Below are 25,809 nucleotides of genomic sequence, written 5' to 3'. Positions count from 1 at the left end.
AGAAAGCCAAGAATGCAAATGGAAAAAACTCGTTGAATAACATTTATGTTATATCAAACCTTAAAATACTAAATGAAAACTTAATTTACGCTTAAAAACATCTTTTTATTCTAGATGTACTTTGTATAGTTAATGTCTTACGTTCATTTAAATAATCCACATGATAAAAACGGTCAAGGTTCATCAAATTCATCAACCTGCATACCAAACATAAATCAAACATATCTGCAAAAATGCAGTGTATATATATGTACTGTAAAATTCTCACTAGTGTGATTTTTTTTTGTTTAAATTGTACTTAATCAATGTCGTGGGGTTCGTCAGTTTGGATTTTTCTTAATTTCACATTTTTTTTAACGATTAAACTTGTCTTTGAGACATATTTTAACACAATAGAGCTTTTCCTCCAATAGATTTTTATGTGCACACTTTCTGAAAACACCCGCAACCCGAGGGTTCAAATAACCTCGTAGTTGGGGTAAAAAAACTCTAAATACTTGTGAACTTTAATTATTTTAGTTTTAAAGAGTTTTCATATCTATTTCCTTTAATTATCTGCATTTCTCTTTAAAGTTACCAGACGACAAAAAAAAACGAATTATAGCAACGACACTAATTGACCAGTACTTGTTATCTAGGATCGAATTGAATGATATAACTAAGGAACTAGGAAAGTTCTATAAGCCAGAAGAAGTAGGAACGAAAATCGCTCTTCCTAGTACGTTTTCATCATCATCATCAGCGTGAATATAAAAATACAATATCGTATAAACATACTAATCATTTATAATATAAAATGATGAGATTTTAGAAAAAGATAATAAAATATTAAGGAAATATAAACATGTGTGCTGAGCATAACTTTCAAACAAACGACCAGGCAGGAATTGATTTGATATACTTATTTATATCATTATTTTTGATTGGATAAAGGCATGCTTAATCCATTACTTCAAAGACGAATATTGAGACCAGATAAAGATTAAATTTTAAAAAATCTATCAATCCCTTTCCAAACACCCCAAGGCCTTGGTACGTAAGTTCAGTTCCAGGACCATCCCACATAATCCTCCCCGTTATCTAAACCACCGATGGCCATGTGATTGCCCTATGTAGTGACGAAGAAAACTGAAAATATGTCGTTTTATTTCTTTTATAGGAGGCTTACCACTTGGTGAGATCTCCGCAGGTTTTTCATGTCAATTTTGTTCATACAGCAATTTTACCATTGCAGTTATTTTACAGTTGTAAAAATCAATTAAAAAACACACTTAATACGCCGACCGTCATATACATACAAATAGACGTGTATTTTTGCTTATAAAAATTCTTCTAAGTACTTAATATTCCAAAATTTCATAATATGAACATAAATTATACGTTTTCTATTATGCATTGTTCATGAATTTCAGTATTGTTTCTGATGATAAAATCAATAACGATATTCAAGCTAACACAATGAAACGGATTTAAAACAAAACAAGTGACGAAGTATACAAAAATTTAAATATATTGTTTTATTATTGTGTATTGAATGGTATATACTGTGCAATAAGCATTGTTTTTAAAATTATTCGGAAATCGTGAGATGCGGTCTGGTGTGGCGTAGGTTTCAGGAAAATATTTTCTTTGTCGTTGCCAACGTTTCGATCTTTATAGAGATCATCTTCAGGGCCTGAGTATTGCAAACATTGTTTAAATTTAACAAATACATATGTATGTGGAAAAAAATGAATTTATGCAATGCAAAGAAATATTTTTTATATTCAATCAAAGTATTTCTACTCTTGGGTGTTGTTATTTTCACATTACATCACCTTTTATCTTTCCCTTTTCTACTTACTGAGCAAACCCTCTTTCTCTTCGTCTATCTCTTTCTTTTTTCTATGTTATCTTTTTCACTGTCCTTATCCATCTATCCTTTTTCTATCCTACTTTAAATTGCTCACTCTGTCCCTCTGCCTGAAATATTTATTTCCAATCTCGTTAATTGCTTGACCTTCTTTCAATCTTTCTTATTACTCTATTTTTCACCCCTCCATTTTTCTCTCTATCTTTTTCTCTCTCTTTGCCTTCATTATTTCAATTTTAACTCCGCGGTGTCTTACCGTCTTTCAATTTTTTTCACATATCTCTCTGTGCCGAAAGTCGTGGGTTCGAATCCCGTTCGCGCCACTAACTTTTTCATTTCAACCAAAACCTTACATAGAAAGATTAACTCTTTTATAATTTTCGAAGGCATAAGGATTGCATGTACTTCAGCATGATGTATTTTCGGGCTTAAACGAAATGGAAATCGGGCAGATGTATTCATCATTTCCAAATGGCTTTATCTTTATAGTAACTTTTGTGGTCTTTTACATAGAATTTGGAACCAAACAATCTAAAAAAATCATCCTTCCATTATAACGAATCGGCTAATATTTTTTATTTTCAACATCTCAAGGTGACTGTCTCTGTATAAAACATTTTTTCTCTACTTTCTGATGTTCTCTTTCTTTTCTTCTCTCTGAATTTCTACGACTTTTTACAAATCAAAAATTCAACATCTTAATTAAGTGTGATATTTTATATGATTATACATTTCTCTTTCTCACTCTCTCTCTCTCTCTCTCTCACTCTGTTTTGCTCTCTCCCTTACTCCCTAAATTCTATCCATCTATTTCTTTCTTTTACCCACTTTCTCTCTTGTTAAGTTTTAAAAATTGTTCTTTTCCCTATCTCTCACTATCCCATATTTCTCGTATTCTCTTTTTCCTTTCCTTATGTGTCTCTCTCTCTCTTCCTTCATTATTTCAATTTTAACTCCACGATGTCTTACCGTCTTTCAATTTTTTCACGTATCTGTTTGTTTGTCTGTCTCTCTCTCTCTCCTTCTCACTCTCTTCCTCTCTCTTTCTCACACATAGTTTTGCTCTCTCCCTCACTCCCTAAAATCTATTCATCTCTCTCTCTCTCTCTCTCCCTTTTTTTACTCACTTTCTCACTTGTTAAGTTTTTAAAAATTGTTTTTTCCCTATCTCTCACAATCCCATTTTTCTCGTATTCTCTTTTTCCTTTCCTTATGAATCTCTCTCTCTTTCTCTCTCTCGTCTTTCATTATTTCAATTACTAACTTCCATTTCATTCATTATTTCAAGTTAACCCCCATGTCTCTCCTTCTTCAATTTTTTTCACATATCTGTCGCTGTCTCTCTCTCTCTCTCTCTCTCTCTCTCTCTCACTCACTCTCTCTCTCTCTCTCTCTCTCTCTCTCTCTCTCTCTCTCTCTCTCTCTCTCTCTCTCTCTCTTACTCACGTTTTCTCTTGTTAAGTTTTTAAACATTGTTTTTTCCCTATCTCTCACTTTCCCAATTTTTCTTTATTCTCTTTTTACTTTCCTTATGAATCTCTCACTCTCTCTCTCTCTCTCTCTCTCTCTCTCTCTCTCTCTCTATCTATCTATCTCTATCTCTATCTCCTCTTCTTTTACTCGTTATTTCTTTTTTCGCTTTCTCCCATCTCTCTCTTTCTCTCTATGTCCTTTCCTCCTTCTTCAATGTATAATTTAAGTTTTTTCACAGGACAAATTGTATATTTTTGGGTATGTATTTTTTAGTGTATTTTAAAAAGTAAAGTGTACGTTTTTATGTCTGTACCTGTCTTTATTTTATTGTATAATGTAGATTCTATAAAAAATAAATTGATTTGCGCTAATTTCCACTCAGTATTCTAACGCTAAACTAATATAATTAATTTGCATGCATTATCATTTGTTTGCACTGGTAGCTATACATCGTAGGCAATGTTGTACAATTGTGATCAATACAATCGTGATTATCACATTAATTATGCTCTGAGGTATTTTCAAATTATATCTGTCGTTGTCAATAGCCGTTCAATAAAGAAAACAAGACCTTTGTTGTCCTTTGATGTAAATGGGGTATTACAGTATCGGAAAATGGCTAAACCGTTTAATCCGCTTTTAGCGAAACAATAGACGAGAGTTTGGGATAGCCAGGATGAATGGACTTGTAGTTAAGTGAACAGTTGAAACTGGCGGTGCCACAAAGAGACCCTATACGAGCTGCGCACTTGTGTTTAACACCTGGAGCCTCGAAAGCAATGATGATGGAGGCACAATGTTAACGTTGACTTTGGCCATTTTCATTACTCAACTCCTTGACTTTCAAACTTGCCAATATTATTATAACAGTAAGCCAAGGTTATGATATGAATGGTGCCGTCTAGGCTGTTTCTTTGTCTATGATAAACTTAGTACTGAAGATATAATAAAAAATCATTTTGACATACATGAACCGTATGGTGTTCTAAAGAAAAGCCCTGAAGGATATAAATGACTTGTTTGAGTGTATAAATTGTAGATTTGGTTTCAGTTTGAACAGTAACATTTTTACAGACGTTTTCAGTTACTGAACCTGTCACTCTTGAGAAGTAAAAATAAAACCATTCTTATTCCGTCACGTCAGTAGAACCTCGGGGGAAATTTGTTTTCCTAGATATGTTAATTTTGATGAGCGGTCGCCGGTACTTAATGCTTCGCCTGGGATCGCTTCTGCGGACCCTCCAGCTAAGTATCAGTTGAATATAAATTGAACTATTAAACCACTCCTATTCTCAAAACGTCTTCATGCATATTTATCCAGTCCGAAGTAAACCACAGTTCCAGTATCAACACGAGGTATTAATATCGATTATTGGACGGAGGAGTGAGGCTAAACGACTCCTTTCTCTTTCGTCTCATTTTTTTTTCTTTCCACCCAATTCGAAATCGCATTAAAGACGGATTATTAAATCCAGATCACAAGACGATAATGTTTTCATGCGTTATTTATGTTGATTGTCCTGCACTTCATGTTTTGAAAACAGTGGATCGTAGCTTATTCCAGGTCATTGTTTTCCGGGTTTTTTCCGATCTCGGTTTTGAAAAAATTAAACCTAAGATCTCAGTGGTGGTGAACCTGTAGTTTTAAATTACGCATTTCACTGATTAAATGGTCTTTGCGTTATTTTGTTTCAATTAATTAAGGTTTTTAGTTGAGATGAAAAAAAGTTAATGGCACGAGCGAGATTCGAACCCACGATCTTCGGCTAGATACGCCGCTGCTCTACCGTATCTAGCTGAAGATCGTGGGTTCGAATCCCGCTCGTGCCATTAACTTTTTTCATCTCAACTAGAAACCTTAATTAATTGTAATGTATTAATTGGTCAAGCGGACCACGAAATTAGAGAAGTTATTTTGTTTGTTTGTGTTTTGTATCAATTTTGATTTTTTTCTTAAAAAATTTCGTAAACAAATCTGCATGAATTCTATTATGTTAAGGATTCTACTATGTTTAGAAAACGGAAAAATTTCTAATTCTAAAGAAATGAGAAGTCAAGTATATCTGGTTATTTAATGTTGGTGTCAAACCATATCGTAAAATATAAAAATCTCAGGGTGTATATGATATTTATTAGGAGAGGGAGTATTTAGTAAAGTTCTTGACGAATTTAAGTAATGGGTCTGTAGGTTGTTCTTTTCGGTTTGGTATAAATAAACAAGAAAACAAATCTTCAAACCTAAAAAATATTACAAAAATCTAACAGGTCACGAAAAATGTCTATAAACAAGAAAAACATAATAGACAACTAATTATGGTTTTCAGTTTAGATAAAAAAGTCAATGGCACGAGCGGGATTCGAACCCACGACCTTTGGCTTGATACGCCGCTGCTCTACCGTTCGTTGAGGTGGGAAGTTGGTGTCCGAGTGGATCGAGGTCACGAAAGCTCAAGTGGTAGAGCAGCGGCGTATCAAGCCGAAGGTCGTGGGTTCGAATCCCGCTCGTGCCAATGATTTTTTATCTCAACTGAAAACCTTAATTAATTGTAAGATATTAATGGTCAAGCGGACCACGAAATTAGTGAATAATAGACATTTCCAAAGCATATCATAAAATCCTTTTAAAAAAAAGCAAATTAAGGCCTTTTTCTAAACAATCATTAAAAAATTAAACCTCTGGGCAACTTTATATCATTAAAATGCTCTGAGGCTTGATTAAAAATGGACCCTCGTAAAGTGAATCAACATTTTAATTAAGTTGAACATTTATTCCTACCAGTAATTCTTAAATTAATAGGGTATAAAAAAGCAACTGCTATCTTTTGTAACTTTCCCGGCCAAAACTAACTTTAATAATAACTTTATTTTAATTGGGCTACTGAAACATGACAAAGCTTTTGAAAACGACCAATTTGTTTTTGTGGATTTTATGATTTTAATGGTGTTTTTCTGAGAATCTGCGAGTAATAGAGAGACCAACCAGGCGAAACAGATCCTCCACAAAGGTTTAAAAAGACTAAGGTGTCCTTAATGCAAAAGACTTCTATGACGGATATGCCTCACTATTGGCAAATAAATACATTCTTTCCAATAAATAACATATATCACATTAACATATATCACATACATGATGGTGCAAAGGTGTACATACAACTAAAAATATTTATGGACTTGAGGTTGGAGGTTGGATCAAAGATCAGTGCCTGCTGCCTCGTAAGGGTGGATGTTGTACTTCTTTCTATGCATTCTTAGTTCATTAAAGTCTGTTGTTATATCGCACATGCGCAAGAAAAGTGACAACTCGACAAAAGAAAATTTTACAGAAGAGAAAGATATATGTTTACTTTTTAACATAATTAAGCACACGCCTTTTCTGTTATTGGTATGTCTGGCTCCATCAATATTGTCTTTCCTTTCTCGTATACTTAAGCGAACACACAACACTTTAAAAATCCAGCTGTACAACACCTAGAAACCGCCTTTTTTGAGTTGTGACACTTTTCTAGCACATATTGGCTCTCAGTAATATAAGTTAGTTTGATGATAATGATAATGTTCGTCAATGAATGACTGTGAGGATATTAGTTTTTTTGTAATAGAACAGATAACATACAAACCTAACAAACGATCATAAATATCCATGTAGTAAGTTTCACTAAGATTATTTTGACCCAAATGTGCTTTCCTTCTCAGATGTAATTAGTTATTTAAAATATAAAATTAATTATTGAAATAAAGGTTTTAATGATTATTAAAAATATTGTAACCTGAGCATTAAAAAACTTTAAAACTATAAAAAGTTAAAAGCCAACATTGTTAAAAATTATGAAAAAGTAGTATTATAATTTAGTTTTATATTTATTAGGTTTCGTGGTCCCCGCGTGACCAAATAAATTCTTTTCAATTAATTAAGGTTTTTGGTTGACATAAAAAGTCAGTATCACAACCGAGATTCGAACCCACGACCTTCGGCTAAATACGCCACTGGTCTACCACTTGACCTATCGTGACGTTGAACCACTCCGACATAAACTTCCCATCTCAACCCGCACTTTTGAATTTTCCCTCCTTTTTGTCATTTTTCAATTCTTTTTTTCTCCGTGGCCATTTCGTTTTTCGTCGAGAATCAAATAGATTACACGACATTTGAAAAATGGCAAAAAGGAGGGTATATTCAATAGGTGTGGTTTAGATGGGGAGTTCGTGTCCGAGAGGATCGAAGTCACGATAGCCCAAGTGGTAGAGCAGCGGCGTACTTAGCCGAAGGTTGTGGGTTCGAATCCCGCTAGTGACACTGACTTTTTCATCTCAACCAAAAACCTTAAATAATTGAAAATTATAATTAAGACTGTTATTTAAATAAAAAAATGAAACTAAAATAATTCACGAACACTACATCAAGGAATCGTCTTGAAGAAAAAAGCAAATTCAGTTATTACTGCCAAGGTTTCGACGAATTTTAAGGTCATCATCAGGGCCTATATTAATTTCACATTATGAAAAACATATTTCTACAATTGATCTAACTAATTATTCTTTTCATGTAAAGTCTTAGTCGAGATGAAAAAGCTAGTGTCACGAGCGGGATTTGAACCCGCGACCTTCGGCTCAATACGCCGCTGCTCTAACCACTTGAGCTATCGTGACTTCGATCCCCTCGGACACCAACTCCTCATTTCAACCTACCTTCGTGATTACTTCATTTACTTATTATATTAATCAAATTATGTTTAGTGGTCTAATTGACCATATTAATTATGGCAATTAATTATTCTTTTTATATATGGTCTTGGTTGAGATGAAAAAGCTAGCCGAAGGTCGTGGGTTCGAATCCCGCACTTGATACTAGCGTTTTCATCTCAACCATGACTTTACATAAAACGACTGTAAGTAATTTCGTCAATTGGACCACTAAACATACATTGATTTAACAATTGTTTTTCACAATGTGAAAATGTGACTCCGGTACAGCATAAAATCCCTCAACGTGAAAAAACTGTCGTAACTCAAAATGTGTCACTTTTCCTGATAAATACTGACACACATGCTTTATAGCTCGACACAGAACTAAGATATGCCACTTTTCGTGAATTGTGATAGTACGTTTCCGCCAGTTCAAGTGACATATAGCCTAGCAACTAATAGTCCACCTACAGTTGTCATTTTTCCAGTGGCATCACACACCTGAATACTTAAGAAAAAAATAATTCGGTTTTTATAATTTTTCGACTTGTGTCACTCTTCTTGTGGGTTTTAGCGTGATAAGCTCTGCACTGTGATTAGTAATCCGACTTTGTAATTAATATTTATTTAGAAATCACGAGATGCGGTCTGGTGTGATGTAGGTTTCAGAAAAACCTTTTCTTTATCATGCCAACGTTTCGATCTTTATTGAAATCATCTTCAGGGCCTGGGATTTACAAACATTGTTTACATTTAACAAATACATTTAGGATGTGGAAAAGCGAATTTATACAATGCAAAATATATTTTTTATATTCAATCAAAGTATTTCTACTCAGTCAAAGTGTTTGTCTTCTGTGTAATTGTGCCATTCTTGCGTGTCGTATCGAGAGTGCCAGTGAGATTTTGCTGTTTTATGTTTATCTAGGTTGGATTTTGAAGGAGTGGGGAAGGATGTCGGTATAGAAAAGACATTTTTGTATAAGGCGTTGGCTTCTTTGAGGTGAAAAGAGCCGACGAAGGGAAAAAATGTGTTGGTAATGGTTCGGTCAGATTATCCTTTCAGGATTATATAGAAAGGGATAAAATAGGAAAAGGAAAGCTAAATTGTTGGGNGGCACGATAAAGAAAATGTTTTTCTGAAACCTACATCACACCAGACCGCATCTCACGATTTCTAAATAATTATCGATTAACGGTCACTAATCACCACACATTTGTAATTAATCTTAGCTAGTCGATACTTGTAGTAATATAATGGCTAATAAAAAGGATCAAAAGAGGACACATTTTGTTTTAAATCTGATTATAATATTCCTGTAGTAAGTTGAATACATCAAATTTAATTGAGTTTAGTGGAAAAAGGATTTCGATTGAACATAATGACTTGATATTACGGAATATCCTCACGAGTATTGTTTTTCAAACCGAATGCACATTAACAAGCTTAACACACGAGAGGGGCTAATTGTTCGCCCATATTCCACTCGTATTCGTGCACTGGGGCCTTTCAATCCGGCCCTATGAACTGATTTGTGTTTGGAACCCGTTCGACCACTCTTGGGTGCTTCATTCTCCGTTTATTGCCATTCGCCGGGACGATAATGTAAGCAGTAGGGCTCATTTTCTCCCGATACATAATGAAGAGTGTTTCATTGAACGCAATTACCACTTGGTCGAACACATGCTCTCCGCTCGTAATTCCCCCCCCCCAACTTTACAAGGGAATGTCCTGTTTTCGATGGATGACTGCTCATAAAGAGGTCGTCAAATACCTTTAACACTCTAATAAACGTCTGGCGTAATAAAAACATTTGATTAAATATAAATTTGTTTACTTATAAATCACGAACGAACACTTGCAACAATGAAGTTCCTCATATTTATCCTGTTACCTCAAATTCACAAACAAATTTTAATTTTGTCTATTTTATCAACAATAGTTAATACTTTATTATAGCTATGTTTAGTTAGCATTAGTCAAATATATAATGAACACAAAAAAAGACACATATTTTGTTGTTTATTTCTAACTAAATATATGTATTTTTATCGTTACATTAAAGTATCTATTGTAAACTAAACGAGATAAAAAATGCTAGAGTTAATCAAAAATATTTAAATATGATGGCGTGATAGCAATTTCACTAAAACATCGGAAAATCATTTAATGATAAATTGCAATTTAACTAACAACTTGTTCTGTAATGAATGACAGTTCGGTGTTTGGTGATTTTCTTTCAAACTAAGATAATTAAATATTTCTGATTAAAATTCATAACACTCAACATTATTTTCTGAATTCGTTTAACATGGTTCAATCGTTTACTTTATTTATAAGTATTAATTCATCGGAGCAACGGAACTGGTAATGTTGTATTATTTCCTTGTATTTTTTTGGGTGTGTACAGATTTTTGTGTAAGAGAGTTATGGTAGGTGGATGAATAGAGGAAGAAGAGAGAGAGAGAGAGAGAGAAAGAGAGAGAGAGTGAGAGGGTAAGAGAGTAGAAAGGAAAAATGAAAAAAGTGAAGGAACATCTGCATAGATTTTTTTTAAATGTACCAAACGAAATCACGTACAAAAGAGGGGCAAAAGAAAGAGATTGAGAGAAAGAGAGAGAGTAAAACAGAGAGAACGATAGAAAGCTTGAGAGTTAGTGAGTGAGTAAGTGAGCTGGTTAGAGAGAGAAATTGAGAGAGATAATGAGATTATGGATGGGGATCGAAAAATGGGGAATAAGAGAAAAACATAAAAAGAAAGAGAGAGCCCGACAGCAATCTAGAAAGATTGTGAGTGAGTGGGTGAGTTAGAGAAAGAAATTGAGCGAGAATGAGATTTACAGAAATCTAGAGAGTGAGTGGGTGTGTTAGGAATAAAAAATTTTAGAAAGAGAGAGAGCGAAAGAGAGAGAGATATGTATGTGAGTGGGTGAGTAAGAGAGAAAACCTGAGAGAGAAATAGAGAGAGAGTGGGAGTGGAGCGAGTGATCAAAAAGGAGAATAAGAGAGAAACAGAAAGAGAAAGAGAGAGAACGACAGAAATCTACAGAGATAGTGTGTCGGTCGGAGAGTTAAAGAGAACAAAAATATGTGTGTATATATATATATATATATATATATATATATATATATATATATAGATAGAGATAGAGAGAGAGAGAGAGAGAGAGAGAGAGGGAGTGATAGAGTGCGAGAGAGAGTATATGTGAGAGGGTAAGACAGTAGAAAGGAAAAAAGAAAAAAGGAAGGAACATTTACATAGATTTTTTTTTAAATATACCAAACGAAATCACATACAAAAGAGGGGCAAAAGAAAGAGATTGAGAGAAAGAGAAAAGAGAGACATAGAGAGAAAGAGAGAGCACGACAGAAATCTAGAAAGAATGTGAGTGAGTGGGTGAGTTAGAGAAAGAAATTGAAGGAGAGAATGAGATTGGAGTGCGTGATAGAGAAAGTGGTAATAAGAGAGACAAAGAAAGAGAAAGAGTGATGACAACATAAATCTGGAGAGATAGTGTGAGAGGGAATGGGTGATAAGAAAGAAAACCTGTGAGAGAAATAGAGAGAGAGTGGGAGTGGAGCGAGTGATCAAAAAGGAGAATAAGAGAGAAACAGAAAGAGAAAGGGAGAGAAGGCAGAAATCTAGAGAGGTGTGAGAGTGAGTGGGTGAGTTAAAGAGAAAAAAAAATATACAATATGTAGAAATATTGAGAGAATGGGAGTGAAGTGAGTGACCAAAAAGGGGAATAAGAGAGAAACAGAAAGTGAATGAGAGAGAACGACAGAAATCTAGAAAGGTGTGAGAGTGAGTGGGTGAGTTAAAGAGAAAAATTAAAAGAGAGAGAGTGTGAGAGAGAGAGGGGGGATGGGAATTGAGTGTGTGATCGAAAATGGTGGAAGGAGGGAGAGAGAGAAAGAGAGAGAGACAGAGAGTGAAGGAGAGGAGGGGAGAAAGAAAGAGAGATTTGGAGAAAGAGAGAGAGAGAGAGAGAGAGGGAGAAGGAGAGAGATTAACTTAACGAATTCATTTTTGTAATGTTACCGTTAACATAGATGACCTTCTAAAATCAAAAATCCAGTGCTGTATTTCCTATATTTTGTTCGACAACTACAGCATATATTGAAGTATACTCTATCACAGATGGAAGTAACGCATTAATTTGGAACAGGTCGAGTGTACATTTAGTCCCATTGATTTCAAATTAATAAATCCGATAAGACTGTCGAATAAAATCATTGTTAGTTCTGTGAATGAAAACATGAAAAGTCGAACCGATCGATCTGGAAAAAGAGCGAGGTTTTCCAAAATGGAAGGAATAAACCCCATCTCGGAATTTCTCCTCGGCTGGAATGGCAAGAGTCAGAAGTAGAAAGGGCTCGGAACAATAAAATTCCCTGTCGGCCGGGGTAATACCACTGTCACCGATGCCTCTAGTTCATTCTACACCCTCTAATACTTACAGACAGACATCAGTGTTAGAAGGGATGAATTTGTCACATCCGTCTTAATCTAAAACAAGGGCTGCCGAGAAAGAGAAAGAAGAATCGTTATTATTTTCCCCGGACTTTTTTAACCCCTTTAACCCTTTTAATACCACGCTTGTTAAATTCGACATGGCCTACTTTCGTGATAGCAGGTCAACGCAAAGTTATAACAAGGATTTAAAGGGGTATAGAGTTTCACAAGCAATTGAAGGGAGTAATTGAGCAAGTTATCGATATATGAGCTTCTGTAACTTGGTAAACAGGATCACCTGCTGCTCAGGCCAATAATTTAACAGTAGCTAATAGTCCTTCAAATTGCATGCCAAGTTTAAGGTTTCTTCATTTTTTTCTCGTCGGATAAACAGCCTGCTTAACACACCACTGAGTATTTTTAACAAAATTCATTCCATTAAACACACTAATAAAAATCAAAAAGGTAAGCTTTTTTTATCGTCTCAGAAGGATCTGCATAATCGTTTTATCTGTTGTAAAATGTACACATAGGTCATACCAAGAACACTCGGACCTTCTAATTGGGGAGAGGTCAGTCAGGTGCCCGTTGTGGACCCTAATTATTTCAGTAGAGCACATTCTAAAAGAGTATGTCAGCAAAGGAGGAAGTACATCATGATTGTCCTATTCGTAGCCTTGTGGCACAGATCGCGGATCCAATATCTCAGAGACATAAATATTTTTAAGTAAAGGTATTTTTTTACATTACGTATGCGATATTTTATTTATTAGAACTGATGTATTTATTAGCGTGAATGGAAGTGTTTATCCCAAATTACCCAGAGGATGAATAAATGCGAGATGTGTGATTATATTTATTAGCACGAATGGAAATACAAATTCTTAATTACCCCAGGGAATATTGAGTACTCTGAAGTAGAGTTTGATGTTTTATTAAAGCAAATGAAGAGGCCAAATCGAGTACTCCATTATGAACGAATTCATGGGTGTGAATGTAATAATATATTTATTAGCATGAATAAACTAGCTCATTCGAAATTATTACACTACGTATATAACGCTTACTCTACGGAATATAAACGAATTTGGCGAGTGAAGTAATTTACCAGCGTGAATAAAGCAACTTCTTCCCTTAGACCATGTAATATCGATCAATCTAGTGTAGTGTGAATAAAGTGTGGCGAGGCAATGTATTAATAAGCGCGAATCCCTAATTTCCTTGACAGCAAGGAATATACAATAGTATAATTTGTTTTCTCTCCGTCTGTAGAATAGAGTGGGTGAAGATAAAAAATAAATGATAATAACATCCTATAGATACAAAAACTAGAATAAGAATAACAATATTATATAGTTTTTAAATAATATAAAGAATAGTAGTGTGTGACTGTATTTATTAGCGCGAATGGAGATGCTTTTCCCCAATTGCCTCGAGTAATATCGAGTAATCTGTGGTGGTGTGAACAAAAACTAGGGTGTGAATGTATTGCTTATCGTGAATAGAGGGTTTCAGTCAAATTAACCCGCGAAATATCTAGTGTTCTGGTAGTAGTGTCAAGGAAGGCTTTGTTACTGTATTTTTTTGCGGAACGGTGAGGCATATTACTAATTATTCCAATGAATATAGAGTACTCTTGGGATGTATTTATTGCGCGAATAGAGGGGTTTATGTTCAGTTATCTCGAATAATGTTGACTCTGGGTCAGTGGGAACGGTCTGGTGGCGTGAATGTATTGCTTAGCGCGAATAACGGGCCAATCCTCAATTACCCCGAAGAAAATCGAATACTGAGGTGTAGTGTGAATGAATTGTGATGTGGCTATATATTTATAAGCGAGAATGAGGGGTGCTTCGTTTTAATTACATCGAGGAATATCGAGAACATTAGACAAGTGGGCATTAATGCTAATGCAAGATTAGAAAGCACAAAAGCTTCTTCAACTGATTTATCTTCTCGCAAAAATAATATAAAGCAAACTTAACTGATATCCTCATGCTATAAAAGAAGAAATAATGATACTAAGGATTCAAAGATGATAAGAAACCAATTACTTTCACATTAAAATTATTAACTATCCCAAAATTCAACTATGAAATCTAGCGCAAAGAATCGTCTTAAGGTCTTTAGTTGAGATGAAAAAAAATTAATGGCACGAGAGGGATTCGAACCAACGACCTTCGGCTAGATATGCCGCTGCTCTACCACCTGAGCTATCGTGACCTCGATCCATCAACTCCCCATCTCAACCCCACCTTATGAGTTTTCCCTCCTTTTGCCATTTTTGGGGAGTTGATGTCCGATAGAGGTCACGATAGCTCAGGTTGTAGAGCAGCGGCGTATCTAGCCGAAGGTCGTGGGTTCGAATCCCTCTCGAGCCATTAACTTTTTTTCATCTCAACTAAAAACCTTAATTAATCATAATGTATTAATTGGTCAAGCGGACCACGAAATTAGTTAATTTAATCGTCTTAAGCTTCGTCTTCTTCATGCAATATCGTTAAAACAAAGATAAGAAGTCGATTATTTTCTGTTGACCTGATTAATGATTAATGATTATACATGGGTCTTAAAAAAATTTCTTTTTATTGTTGTTAATTTTTTTAAATAAGTCTCCTTATTTGTAAACTGCGGTTGTCAATTTCAGGCGTTTAAATACACGCACACGCGAAATTTCCTTTTTTAGAGGAAGGGGCCCGATGATCAAAGTTACCTTCCCCCGAAAAGAAAAATCGGCCCAACGCTCCCTTATCAAATTCAGAATTAGTCTTTCGCTAGACGCGCTTTGAATTTTTATCGTTTCCTCGGGTTGCATTTATGCCGAGAAGCAGTCTGTAAAAAGGAGGGGAATCCTTTTATGACCTCTTGATGGTCTTTAATGTGTTTGAAGAACTCACGAGGTTGGGGCCTCTCCTTCTTTTCCCACCCTAGCAAACTCACATGCACGGTAATGCACTAAAGCCGGCTCCCCCTCTCGCATTAGAAATAAAGTTTGCCGTATGAATCATACTCCTTTGGATATTATTGGACAAAATGCGAATAAACGCTTAACACATGCTACAAGATATGAAAAGATTAAATAACCGACAAAAAAAGCACAAAAATATAATTTAAAAATATTCTTTTTTTAGAATAAGATTAGGTTTGAATCATGGCTTTTATTGAACAAAAATATCCCGGCTTGTATCATCTCAAACAATCTTTTGAATGAACGCTGTAATTCATGCCAAGTTGTACGAACGGACTTCTGGCTCAGGCCCAGGGAGAAGTCTTTATATACTGTTTTCTTTTCTTTAATGTTTTAAATTGCGTCGTAAATATTTCTGGAAATGTAAAAGCTAATATTTTGCTTCACATCTGAACAGAATGATTTAGAATAAAAATTGAACTCGAATCACTTAAAACCATAAAGTTTAAATAAAAGATATTTATAACACAAAAGCACTACATTTGTTTTAAAGGTGTTTTAATGAATTTTCAGGCTTAGCATTTATTTAAAATATAAGTTGTTTCATACCTCGATGTTTTTTTTAATCAATTGAACCTTCAATCCATCTCCAAGACAATCGAAAATTTGCTTTCTCTTTTATACTGACTGGACTACATATTTTAATCATAGGAGACAGATACTAGGTTTGTTTTATGCATTGCTTTTTATTTTTTAGTTTGAACAAACTAGCAATATAAAATAAAATAACAGGCTTCAATTAGCTTAATGAAATGAAAGAACTAGCGAAATCCAATAACCTAGAAACAGTTCAGACAAAAATGTCCTCAACAATTTGATTCAAGATGTATAAAAGTGTGAAAAGATTCGTGAAACTATCGCGAGGATAATTGAGTGCTTCGGGGTAGTGTGAATGAAGTCAGGTTGTGAATGTATTTCTTAGCGTGAAAGGATAAGCAAATCCCTAAAGAGCTAGTATACTGAGGCAGTGTGAAGGAAGCCTAATGTGTGATTTTTTTTATTTTAGTAATGGAGAGATATACCTATTTACTCCAAAGAATATATAGTACTCTGTGGTAGTTTCTGAATGTATTTATTTGCGCGAGTGCGGGTCATATCCCGATTATTTTTTTTAACGAGGGTTTGCAATAGCAGAGGTCTTATAAACCCTCAGGGTGCAGGTGTTTTAGGAAAAAAGCCCATTTGTAAGTATGTCAGGTTCGAATGCAGGGCCGCTGGATTCGAACCCGGGACCTTTACCTTACAGTGATGAGCGCCGTGTCAACGCCTAAACCGTTGCGGCCACCGACGCCCCCATCCCTCACTATTCTAAGATATATCGATTAATTTTTTTGTAGTTAGAACAAAATCTGGCCAATGAATGTATTTATCAGCATGAATGGTGCAGCTTGTTACTCTATTGCACTAAGTAAAACCGAGCATTATGGGGTAATGTAAACAAAGTCTGGTGTATGAATGTATTTATTAGAGTGAATGGAGGTGATTGTCCCCAATATCGACTGTGTTATGGTAGTGGGAATGAAGAAATTTATTAGAGTGAATGGATCGTCAATTTCCCTAAGGATAGGCTCTTAAAAACCAACTAAAATTAATTTCAATTCCCATTAAAAATAGAAATAAAATATAAAAATAAAGGCTTCGTCTTTTAATTGGAAAAATATGAGAAATTGTGTATTTTAAGAGCACAAATATTCCACATCTAAAAAACTCAAAAGAAAAATCATTTGCTTTTATATTTATCTTTTAAAAAATTGGTTAATTTGAAATTAAAAAGAGTTCATTGCATCAAATTTTATTTAATATATTCTACTGTCAAAACAGCGTAGCTGTGATGAAATTTGGTTAAGCGTGTATAAATTTGGTTTTATACGCTGTTCATAAAGGTTTAAATTTAAAACACTCGATTTTTGGATTTAACCGATTCAGTTGATTTTGGCCTTTTTTTTCTGTTTCTAAAAAACCTGACATTCTTGTTGAAATTAGCTTTCTCTCATTATTATATATTTTTGTTTGTATATCAAACGTGATTTTTTTATATATTTTCTAACGAAATAGAAAACATTTTTTATACTTGCAGGTTCAGTTTTGGTTAAAAGTCTTATATCGCTGAGTCCTAGTGTGTGATAAGAATTTTAGTGTTTCTTTCTCGGTCTATGTTAGGTTATAAGCTTAATTTTCTATTATTCCCTTGGCCCGTGATTCCTGAGCTTTTTCTGGTACGATTTCTGCATCTGACATTTTTATTGCTTTTTCAGCTAGCGTTTTAGTATCGGATTGAAAGTTTGTTTGAGTCGGTCTCTTATTTCGGTTGTGGCCTGGTTTGCTTTTATTCTCCTTTCAACAACGCAAGAACGTAATTTAGTAAAAAATAAAAACACTAAACTTGATAAAGCAGTATATTATAACTAAAATTCAATAAAACACAGAATAAATAAAGATTTGATAAAATATTGCATAAAGGAAGAAAAAGACTGAATATTTTCTGAAAATATTCAAGTTTTTGAATAGACAAATGTTTTTAATTGTGTGGTTTATTTATGAACATAACGCCCGTCTTTCAAGGGCGGAGTTGAATAAATTATAATAATTATTATTTTAGACTTTTCACTGATGGAAGAATATTAAAATGGAAGTTTTTGCATATTCAAAAGTGCAAATTTATGAGTAAAAAAATATTGTTTTATATTATTTCAAAATCTGTGTTATTAATAATTTTTATAAGAGCAATTAGGCTTGTTTTTGTGTTATCATATTGAGTACAATGATAGTGAAAACTGTTTAATTAATGGTTTAAAAGCCTATGTATATATTATATTAAGCTGTTGACAAGGAAAGTAGAAAAATTGGTTTAGTCGAAAAAGAAGCCTTCATAAATAATAGATTAGATATACAATAATAATCGTTGTATAATCATCATGGAAACGCTTTACCGTTAATAATTGCGTCAAGGTGGACATTTTGTAATTTAAATCAATAAAAGGTTTAATATTTCATTGGCCCGGAGTCCAATAGCATAAATTATTGCGTTTCACAGCGAGGATGGCAAAATGTGGAAGCTTGAATATTTGATTAGCAACTCTAAACCAACAAAGCCGCCGAATCTGGCAGTCAGAAAACCGGTTCAATGAGATGTGCCTTTTGGCCAGGGCATTTGATTTTCACCAACGCGAATTTCGTTCTATAATCATTGTTTCAAAATTGGTTTTCGAAACATAATTATTGTTTGAGATAACTACCAGCGAAGTTGACGATGTTCACGCTAGTTTTTTTTTTTTTAATTTAAAATTCTATTGTTCATACAAACAATAAAATTTTACAAAATTTTTACGTTTCAACTTTTGCTAATAAGCGATACTTCATAACTATAAATCGTACAGATAATGATTAAAAATGTTAAATAGCTCCATAAAAAAATATTCATCATACTTTCAATGGTGTTCGGGCAGCGTTGTTTTTTAAACTCTAACTCGTTTTCATTTTTTTTCATCTTTTAAACGGTAAAAATGTCTACTTTCTAGAGAAAGAAAAGTGCCACGGCACAATAATACCATTGCTTTTAGAGCTGTTGTAAAAAAAATCATGTTTTATTCTACCAAAAGTTCTCTGTTAAAATTTATTTTACATCCAGGCCATAAAATTCTTCGAAAACGACTACTTTTTTCTTATAAATGATATTTTTTTTCGATAGGCTTGTTTGATGCGAACCATAACTTGCTGTTCATGCTTAAAAACATCCTTTTCACCGCCTACTATTTCACATTTTACATTGTCTTACTGACCGGTTTTTTCGAATGATTAAAAGGCAATTTCTCAGCATAATATCCTCTCCATACTGAAATTCATCAACCTGATATTTAAAGACGATCTTCTCAATTAAATCCTGTCATTTTCGCTCGAAGGATTCAGTACTCATATGACTAGTGTTGTGACAAAAAAGAACAAAATTTGATCCACAGGAATTTCAACTAAAGACGCCTTCCAACAGCGGACAAACGATACCCAGGAAATAAATGCCAAAAAACTGATGTAGAATGGAACCCAAGGCCTAAACGACAGAATCATGGTGATTATTATAAATGATCATAAAGGATAAACAGACAGATATCATCCAAATTCGAAAGTCAAATATTTATTCCTTACGGCTGTCTTAAAAATGTTTAGATAGTACGCCATTTTAAGTGAGAAAAGGATGGAATAAAAATGCCAAATTAGTGGCATTAAGTAGTTAAGTTTAGTAAGTGTAAGCGTTTCTAAAGCAACATTTCCTGTGGACCGGTGGGGTCGAAAATTTATGTGATTTTGAAAAAAAAAAAATTGTAAAGCAAAAATTTTGGAAGAAATGAAAATATTTTTTATACTTTTTTCCAAAAATTGTGGTTCTTCACTTAAAAATATTTCAACCTACTTTGCTCTTTCGAATTTCCTCTCCTTCTTCTCTTGTTGCATATACAATACAATTGAAATATTTTTTTAGGAAGACAAGTTTTTTTTTGTTTGCTTTGACATAAAACAACAAACACAGAAAACTATATTTAATTTACATGGGAAAATCCTACGTCCCTAGGGTCAATTGGAAAGAACCTTCGAACACATTTCTAATATTTTTTGACCAAATATCACCCAATAAATTTTATTGAAATAGATTAACTTTCTTAGTTTCTCATTGTATACAGTATAATTTTACTATGTCTTGGATCAACCCTCAAGATATCAAAGTCTGTCTCACTGTCAAGTAACAGCTACAGGCTCAGATTTATAAAGTAAAGATAATTTTTCATCCATAGGGAAGAAATTCGGATTAATTAAAGAGAAAGTTTTCTATATTTTTTCCACTTTGAAACTGTTCTGCTTTATATGATTTTCTTTTGAGTGCAACAGAAATATAATACATTTCCTTTAATTTTGGGTTTTATGGACTCAATAAATATCATTTATTTAAGAAAGTACATTTTTAATTTTATTTTTATAATTATTCGGAAATCGTAAGATGCGATCTGGTGTGACGTAGGTTTCAGAAAAACATTTTTTTTGTGCCAACGTTTCGATCTTTATTGACATCATCATCAGAGCTCAAAGTGTTTGTTTTCTGCGTAATTTTTTATTTTTATAAAATATTCATCGATTTATTATTTATTATGCGTGTATAGGAAGGAAATTGAAATATACTGTTCATTGTATATTCTTTCTCTTTTCTAATAATTCTACAAGAAATAATATTTATTAAATGATTTTACAATTTCTCTAAACAATCTGATAAATATAAAAAAATATAAATTATTTTTATTTAAAAACTACAATTTATAAATGTATTTACTGTTTTTTTAGATTTATTTTATTTAATTAAATATAAAGTAATCAAGCTGATATAAAAGTGTTTTAAATATTGGATTTTAATAGAATCAATATATCTCATTTGATTGAGAAATAGATGTGTTTAACTTTCATAATATTATTAAACAACAAAACGCCAGAAAATTAACAAAATTTTCTTTTGTACGGGTTGTGTTTTAATTGAATAATTAATTAAGCATCTCTGCCGGCTCATATATATTTCTCATTTTTGTTTTTGCCCATGCCACTTTTTCCCCGAACTTTCCGGACGAATTGTTCCAGCCAGTTAGTTTTTCCGACACCCAGTGTGTTGAGGTAATTAATTTTTTTTTCTTCCATTTCAGACGGTCCTGAAAAATTACTTTCTATTTCCACATAATGGCAAAAATTAGATAGAATACTTTACTTATGCAGAGATAAACTGATAATTTATTTGAATTCCTTCTTATTAATAAATAAATATAGAAAGAGAGAAAGCCGGCAATTATTATATTGAAATGAGAAAAAATTGTTTAAAAAAAGAAAACTCATAATCAACAATAAATTATTTATTTTTAACCCTTTCAAAACGACTTTAACATTTGCCATTATTCCAAATATTTAACCGGTTCATTTAACCGTAGTTTATGCACCACACATATTTTTGCGATACAGGATGCGATAATTTGTTTCGTAGTTAGTTGTTGTTGCGGTGACTGTATGCCTAGTGTTGATTTTTGTCCCAGTAGATGTCCTAGTAGTCCATATCTATTAAGTTTTGTCGTTTTAATCTTCTATACGAGTTCCATTTATGTCCCTTACTAAATCACAAAGTAGTGGACTTGTTTCGACGGTGGTATTGTTTTGTGTCCATGAGCAAGTGATTTCAATGACTGGCCAGCTTCAAATTGTTAATCAGACTCCAAAATTTTACTTCTTAGTGTAGGATCTTACTTGCTGTTTTTCTTGTCCTAGTTGCAAGAACCTGCATCTACTTAGACCTTCACAGAAACATAAAATGTTGTGCGGTCTCCTCCTCTTCCTGGCAGTACCTGCACAGTGTTTCTTCTGTCGGTACTCTTGTCGGGTGCATGTGCTTTCTTAAGTGGCAATGTCCTGTCAGGACTGGATGCATAACTATCTGTACTACGAGGTTATGTTCCAAGGTTCAGCCCCTGTTACACTGGGAATGGACTCCTAGTTGGCCGTGGTGACGACCCTGGAGGGAACTTAGAGAAGAGGCTGTCTCTATCTGTGACCTTCATGCGAAACTTCATATGACCATCGTTATTTACCCGGCCTCACGGTATACGGCGGATTGGACCGAAGCGTACAAGCGTTGAGGACAATATGATTACGCTGACAGAGTCCCTCGAATGCGTGAGTAGTGGCGGATGGGATTGGGTAGTTAATCGGTTGCTCCTATTCGAGTATGCTTTGCACGCAGCTGTAGGCTGAGCTCGATTGGCGTCTTTTACCGTAGGCGATCTCCTCTAGGGGATGGTTAGCAATTCCACTTTAAACAAAACCGCGGACGGAGCGGATCCGGTAATTTCTACACTGGGGAAGCCCCAATACTCTGGGCGATAGAGTGGCCTTCTCTATCTAGGGAGTGCGCTGGAGACCAGGCTGATGGACTTCTGCTTAGGTAGCACTTTCCGCGCGGCATACGGTTCGATGCTTAATGCGGACCCGACCACTCGGAATGGGCAAGCGAGGTTGTCTTAGCCCCTCGGGGCGAGCTGCCTGTACACCAACGCTGCGGCAGTAACACCCTTCTTGAGAATCAAAACGTCCGATAAGGCCGAAAGGCTTGGTGTGGACGTTAAAGATCCTCATTGTCCTTTTAAGGACGACCGAGTATACGGGAAAGCAATGTCCTGTCAGGAATCCAACCAGAATACTGGTTTCCTTCCAGTAATTCTTTTGTAGTTTTAGGGATGGTCCCTCTATGAATCTCTTCGCGTGCCACGTATCTGTGGTATTGCTTTATCAGGTTTTGGCTCATTAAAAAATTTAAGACGTAGCCACTTTTGTTGCAGGATGCTAAGCCATATGGTTCAGGAGAGTCTATGTTGGCACCTTCTTTGGACATGTCAGCCTTGTCCTTGTCTCTATGCCTCCAGTGCCCAGGGAGCTATGACTGGGTCAGGTCAATAGTGTCACTTACGTCAGGGCCTCCATGAAGTTCCAGCACTTTTTGCCTCCACCTCGCATGGCCGTTAGTGCCGCCTGACTGTCTATGGCTATCTTCCGAGAATTTTACCTATTCCCCCTGGGGCAGTGTTCAATCGCTATTTCAGTTCCGTCTTAGGGTTCATCCAGCTCCCGCGCCCTCGTCAGTTTTGTCGTTCAACCTGATCCGCCACCGAGGGCACAGAGGTTCAGATGTTGTTGGATTATTTCTGTGTATAGGATGGGATTAGAGTGTATTGGTAAGATAGTTGTGGCGTCCGCGTAGGTTTTCAGTTGTTTGTTGGGATGTGTGAATATACAAGATGTGTAGATAGTGTAGAGGATTGTGCCTAAGACAATTCCTCGTGGCATGATGGGTACAAAAGCGGGGCCGATTCTCACTTTAAAAATCAATCCGAGTAGAAGGGCTCCATGATGAGATAGTGTGCCACATTCGGTCGAATCCTTTTGTTTCCTAACGTCCAGAATTACGGCTCAGCAATATTATTTATTAACAAATTAAACGAAAAATTTATTGGTCTACTAAATAATCAAGATACAATTTTATATGTACTAGATCTAATTTACTTGCATTATGGTAATGTGTACGGTTGACGCGTTTTCCAAATAGAGCATAAAGGAAAGTAATTGTTACGATTAATTAACTAGATTCGAGTATATGGCGCTAAATAAATAATTCTCTCGCTTACTGCTCCAACACCAATTATGATTATTGTTAACGATACGGGATGTAATTTTCTCGTTGAAATTTTATATGAGGCGATAAAAAGTAAAATATTTGCACCCTTTGGCTCTATTCGTCCAGAATTTTCAAAATTAATAGGACGTCGGAACGCATCACGGCATGTTGATTGTGCGTGAGCCGGGCAAATCAGAGTCATGCGAACTCGAGCTATTAATTCCGGCGGGTCGGACTTCTGTGTACATTTTCCCGGGTGCGGCCTGTATCGCAAGAAAATGAGCCGCATCAATCATCCCCCGGGCGTAAACGACGGTTAAATTAACCGGTCCAGCGTTAATTGTTGGAACGAACCCGGTTTTTATAAACCCGGTTATCATTCAACACATTTCGAAAGTGGTCCCTATTGAAAAAATGCAAATCGCCCTTGTAGGCTCATCTCCACCCTTGTTGAGTCAGAAGACAAATAGGTTTATTATATTTAAGAATTGCACGAAAACTACCAGACTTATCACTAAATTCCAACCAACATAAAAATTATTAAAAGAAATGTACTAATTTTTATATTGTACAATTCTTCTCGTAAAACAAAGATAAAACGAAAAATTTCTGTTTAAAGTATTATATGTATCGAATTCTTTTTTTACTCACGCATAATCTAGAACTGGGTATGATCTGGATGAAAAATAAATTAAAATGTTATCTGCCAAGCTTTTGGTCTATTTTTTAAGGTCATCATCGTGGTAAAACACATCTATCTATCCTTTTCTCTCTCTCTCTCTCTCTCTCTCTCTCTCTCTCTCTCTCTCTCTCTCTCTCTCTCTCTCTCTCCCTCCTACTGTTTTCTAAGTCTCTGACACTGGCTCTCCCTCTCTTTCTCTCTCTCACTCTCTCTCTCTCTCTCTCTCTCTCTCTCTCTCTCTCTGTTTTCTCAGTCTCTGACACTCGTTCTCTCCCAATATATATATATATATATATATATTGGGACTGCGTTCCGTATCAAGACAAAACAACGTCCAAAAATATCTAAAACTAGAATATTCAATGTTACAGCGTTAGGACTTAGTCAATCTTCAAAGTGATTTAAAACCATTTATTCAAAATTCATTATGTCAATTTGTAAATATGTATTAGATTGTTTTGCCTGATGTTTACCCGAAAATAGCTCAAACGTTTGGCAGAGAACAACTGAATTTATCTTTTCATTCAGACCATACTGAGATCTAGATTATTCGTGTTTAAAACTAAAAAGAAACAAGAGAAATACACCACATAATATAAATTTAAAACCAGAATGCAATTATTGAACTGTTATATGGTAAATATGCGTTATTATTTATTTAAAGATACTCATTCACATATATAATATATGCGTCCTTGCCTAATATGGAAAACCGTAAGGCTATTGAAAAAATAAATAATCAAAAGACGAAATAGCTGATAATCGTGCGATTAATGATGATGCGATTAAATATTCTCGTATATTTTGATTGATTTTGACCGTGATATTTAAAAACTTCAACACGGCTTACTTTTGAATCAAGAGAATTTAAGCATAATTATACTAGGGAATATAAGTAAAATGTGATGCCCTCTCGAGAACGAGAGAAGCAGAGAGAGAGAGAGAGAGAGAGAGAGACAGAGTGTGAGAGAGAGAAAGAGCGAGAGAGAGAGGTGTAGGAGAAAAGACGAGAGACAGTGAGAATGAGACAGAAAAAAGAACACCAAAAATATATAGGTGTAAGAAGAATGACGAGAAAAGAAATAGAGAGAAAAAGAAAAACAACAAAAAGTATGGTAAGATAGTAAAAATGCTGAGAAATAGAAAAAGAAAGGGAAAGACACCAAGTAAAAGAAAAAAACAAAATGAAGAAAAAAAGAAAAATGACGAGAAAAGAAAGCGAGAAAAAAATAAAAAACAGAGAGGGTAAGAGGAAAGACGACAAAAACTATTGTAAGATAGAAAAATACAGAGAAATAGAAAAAGAAAGAGAAATGTACTATCGTAAAAGAAAATACAAAAAAAGAAAATGTAAGGAGATAGAAAACACGTGTGTGTGTGTGTGTTTGTGTGCGCGTGCGTGCGTGCGTGCGCATATGCGTGTGTGCGTGTGCGTGTGTGTGGAGAGAGAATAATATAAGGTGACAGTCTTTAAAAACGCGATGTCACAGAAAAAGTGTGGGAAATCTA

General features: G+C 34.7%; 1 protein-coding gene and 1 non-coding gene across 6 annotated transcripts in view; both read right to left on the bottom strand.

Annotated features, from left to right (window-relative positions):
• LOC106670218 (leucine-rich repeat-containing protein 4C-like) overlaps positions 1-25,809 on the bottom strand; it is a 509,524-nt gene that overhangs the window by 271,101 nt on the left and 212,614 nt on the right. The window lies entirely within an intron of this gene.
• On the bottom strand, positions 7,899-7,972 carry Trnan-auu. The gene has a single exon. It is a non-coding gene; the product is annotated as a tRNA-Asn (tRNA).

Source organism: Cimex lectularius, unplaced genomic scaffold (genome assembly GCF_000648675.2).
Source record: "Cimex lectularius strain Harlan isolate CLEC.00 unplaced genomic scaffold, Clec_2.1 scaffold92, whole genome shotgun sequence".
Lineage (NCBI taxonomy): Eukaryota > Metazoa > Arthropoda > Insecta > Hemiptera > Cimicidae > Cimex > Cimex lectularius.
This window is presented reverse-complemented; position numbering and strand designations above follow the sequence as displayed.